This window comes from Manduca sexta, chromosome 2 (assembly GCF_014839805.1).
Source record: "Manduca sexta isolate Smith_Timp_Sample1 chromosome 2, JHU_Msex_v1.0, whole genome shotgun sequence".
Lineage (NCBI taxonomy): Eukaryota > Metazoa > Arthropoda > Insecta > Lepidoptera > Sphingidae > Manduca > Manduca sexta.
Genome location: NC_051116.1, coordinates 7,211,948 through 7,216,721, shown reverse-complemented (window position 1 = coordinate 7,216,721; position 4,774 = coordinate 7,211,948). Strand labels below are relative to the sequence as shown.

The 4,774-nt window shown below is 37.3% G+C and overlaps 1 pseudogene; it reads left to right on the top strand.

Annotated features, from left to right (window-relative positions):
* LOC119188482 overlaps nucleotides 1–1,074 on the top strand; it is a 2,366-nt pseudogene extending 1,292 nt beyond the window's left edge.
* The last annotated feature ends 3,700 nt before the right edge of the window (nucleotides 1,075–4,774 follow it).

Genomic DNA, 4,774 nt, shown 5'->3' with positions numbered 1-4,774 from the left:
ATGTAGTCTGAAGATAAACACGTATACATTGGTCGTATCTAGCCACTAATGATCTATAATAATATCAGCCCTGTATTATAATACTTAGGCCTTAGTCGCCCACGCTGGCCTAGTGCGGATTAGTAGACTTCACACACCTTCAAAATTCCTATAGAGAATTTCTCAGGCATGCAGGTTTCTTCACGATGTTTTCCTTCACCGTTAAAGCAAGCGATAATTCACAAAGAATACACACATAAGTTTTAGAAAAGTCAGAGGTGTGTGCCCTTGGGTTTTGAACCTGTGGACATTCGTCTCGGCAGTCCGTTCCGCACCCAACCAGGCTATCGGCGCTAGAATACTATAATATAATAGTAGTGATAGAAGTAGTAGTAGTTTTTTTTTATTATAGTATAATATACTATAATAAATATAAATAATTAAGGCCTCCCAAAAAATTCAAATTGTCATTTACAATATTCTACATAAAAGGTCCGATATTTTGAATCTGAATAAATAGAGTGATAACCCATGTGCCGCATATATCTATGCACAGTTCAGTATAAATACCTCACGGTTCGTCCAGTGAGTACACCATCTCCTCGAAAGGTTGAATGCAGTCGTTAGTTTATTCATATTTTCTCAGCAAATCCTTTAATTTGATACCCACATTATAGACGTGCGTAATGTTATGCTTAATTTCATGTTTTATTGCTTTGAATGATGAAACGAGCTTGCTGTTTGCCTGATGGTTAGCGATTCGACCGCTCATAAACAGCAGTAACACCAGCCAATTGAATTACAAAGTATTGTGTGGTATTCCACTGCGCTCGCTATCCTGAGACATGAGATGTTAAGTCTTATGTCCAGTAGTTATACTGGCTACAATGTCCTTCAAACCGGAACACAACAGCGACTACACACTGCTTGGCGGCAGAAATAGACATTACGGCGGTAGCTACCCAGGCGGACTCTTACATATGAGAGACCTACCACCAGTAAATATAACTAGATTTCGGGTTATATTATATATTTTCTCCCCAGACCCCCGTGACCATAAAGCCTCTAGTCTCCGAAACATCGGAAGAAAAATAAAATACAAAAAAACTGCAATCCGAAAACTATTATTTCAATACTAAGCTACTTTCTACCCTGTTATAACATACAACAGCGACCAAGGGTACAATTATCCGAAAAGGAACCCAACACAACATAATATAGGTACTAATATGCATTAATGCGGTCTACAAATCGTTCTAAGGATAATTAGATTTGACATAAATTACGAACGGAAAGCCAGCAAGATTCGAGTTATATAGAACCTTCGCTACTGTCATACAATAACGCATTTTTCAAAAATCTTACTCCCATATAGTACCATGAGCGAAAGCACAATATTGTTTTGCACGCATTTGAAACAAAAACAGAATCTGTAAGTTTCAATGAAAACACTAATCTGCGTCATACACTTCAACAGCATGTGATTTGACGTGAGTTTCCAAATAATATTACTATATACCCTATTTTGTGTAGCGGGTAAAGGTTGCGAGACGCATGTTTTTAGAGGCCAGCAAACAAGCAAAGAATTGTTTGATGTTAAACAACCCCCGTGTGGAAACATGTAAATAACGAAACTAATTAAGGATGCCCAGCTTGCCGCATAGCAAAGCGGGAGGCAAAGTAATGAACTAAGGAGACATTTCAATCTCAATAGAGACATTTATAATAGATAGCCTTATAACTAAAGCGCCATAGATGAAAAAAATATGATTCTTATAAATAGGCATGAAAAAAATGCCATAAATTACGGAAATTCCGCTTAGTCTACAAACCCTGCCTGTGGTATTAAAGGAAGAGAATGGGAGAAGGAAGGTTAGGGAGTTGATTGACGCTTCAGAAATCTCACGTATCCTCTTCTAAATTAAATTAAATCGGAACTCAAAAGACCGGCTGCCAGACTAAAAGATACTGTGAGCTCATCCTGCGTAGATCGAACTGGCAACAAAAAATAAAATATAAAATTAAAATTATAAAATGTAGGTAGATATTATAACGGACGAACGGACTTTCGGACGCCCAACACGTTAGTCCGCCACGTGACCACGTAGGCTGTAGTTTTCGAAATGTCGAAAGAAAATTATAATATAAAAAACCGCGGTAAAATCCGAAAAATAGTTATGAATTGCAATAGCTAACTGTAATATACTTCATATACGAGTACATAAGTATACTGACAGGCCAAATGTAATCAGCATTGTCTACAGTCAACCAAATTTGTTTTGAATTACAACAGCAAGCTGTAATACACTTCATATACACAAGTATATAGGCATACCAAATACAATCAGCATTCTCTACAGTCAACCTTCTAGTGCTGCAGATATAAATCAAGATAGCACCTTACAAAACTGCTGGCTATCCCACCGTCTACAAATTAATGCCAAAAATATAGGAAGCGAAAGCATTAACTCGTGAATGAGGTGACATTAAACAGTGATGTTTGTTGACAAACCCACTTCAACGTATTCATCATCGGCCCGCCTCCACACATTTCAAATTACATTAACGATTTATATAAACAAATAATGTTTACTTATTACGCTAAAGTATTTATGATAAGATGTGAAGCAAAATCAGAAACGAATGTAATTTTTTACACAATAGGGTGGTTGACAACTTTTTAAAAATACGTTTATCAAATTTTTTTTTTATCTAAAATCTATCGGAGCAAGATTTTTTAAAATCCACACAATAATAAATAAGTTATAAAGCTTTGAAATTTGGTGGAAAGGGAAGCTGTCAAATTATAGTTATATTGAAATGTGACGTCAAGTAGTGCCATCGGCCATAACGCTGCGTGAGTGAGAAAAGGACAGCGCGATATCCCCACCACACCCCCACTTTTGCTCACAACAATATTTCAAATATGAATAACTGATTTATTTTTCAACCAATTTTGATGCTGATTTAACAGAATAATTTCTTTTTCATATTACTTTCTCTTACATATAAAATATTAAACTAGGAAACTACCCTATTGATATTAACGAGCGTGTTAGACTACAGTCGATAGTAGTGGTGAAAGGTGACATATTCCGAAAGGGACCCCTATACATATAGGTACTACTGATACGCATTAATGCGGTTTGCGAATCGTTCCAATGATAATAAAATTTAATATAAGTTACGAAAGGGAAGGTTAAGAAGCGGCGATAGCCTAGTTGGTTGTGGAACGGACTGCCGAGACGAATGTCCGCAGGTTCAAATCCCAAGAGCACACACCTCTATCTTTTCTAAAAATGATTTGTATATTCCTTGTGAATTATCGCTTGCTTTAACAGTGAAGAAAAACATCGTGAGGAAACCTGCATACCTGAGAAGTTCTATAGGAATTTTGAGGGTGTGTGCAGTCTACCATTTCGCAATAGGCCAGCGTGGTGGACTAAGGCCTATTCCCTCTCAGTAGTAGAGGAGGCCAGTGCCCAACAGTGGGACAGTATATGATACAGGGCTGATATTATTATTATTATTTTATCAAAGGAAAGCCGGCACGAATCTGGTTATATGGACCCCTTGGCCACTGGTCGGTGGCATGTTTATTGTTTACAATTAAGCAAAATCTTGAGTCTCGTCATTAATCAAAACGGAACAAAAATACGATAACATTCGTAAATAAAACACCAAATTCTCATTCAAAATACATCCACCTACGACCTACGTACTGAATGACGTAAGTGTTTAATTTAAAAAACCTCATCCGTCCCCAAAATTCATTGAGAAAATAAAATATTCTCCACAATTCGATATTTCAATACGGAGTAATGTATGTTTTACTAAGACATAGTTTACACTCGGCGGCAATAAAGAATTTAAAATTAAAAACATGACTTGTGATTGTTTAATAGTTGTGTCATTGCCAATGCCAAGGCGGTGTGTCGGCATTTGAGTTGTTTTTTATACGTACGTACAAAATAGCTGAGAGTATTTCAAATGTAAATTATTTTAATTTAATAAGCATAGAATGTTTTGCAATCATTCGTAAATTGAGTTATACTATTTTGCTACATTGGCGACGTGAATGATTGAGAAAAATCGTGTTACAATGCACAAGGTATCGGAAATTACATAATTTTATTTTTCCCAAGAGATAATTAATTATGAAGTTTAGTTCAAATATTCAGTGTCATCCGTTTACATGTTCGGTGCGAGCCTCCTGCGTTATTGCATGACCCAAAGTTAGGTTCCAGTTTGATCATTTCAGCATACTTCCAAGGACTGCGCCCCGAACCTGGTCATCGCCGACCACCAATGGCACGGTTAATATATAAGCAGAATTCCACCCAAATTCCATATCGCGTTTACTTCGATCAAACATACACTTTCGCATTTGTATTGGTAAGATGAGTATACTGCCGTTTACTGTTAATACAATCACGTGATGCACTCTGAAAGTTATGACAGCGGTTGTTAAAATATCCGAACATTCGCGTCGGATACAAACAATCGGATATATTTAGAACTGTGCGCCGCGACTAGACAACCAGTCGGATAGTGTCCGCTGAGATATTTTAGAGACTTTGCCGCCCTCACACCCAACACTACAACTCCTGTAAGCCAGGATCGGCGGCACGCATTATGACACCGAGTAGTGACGCTCAGCAAGTCTTAGAGAACACTAATTAGAGAAATCAAATAGAAAGATAGGAAGGAGTTGGAAATATTAATTGTCCATTTCCCTACATAGCAATAGCCAGCCGAGTGTTTGCGGATATCAAGTATCCGCGTCACTTGCCAA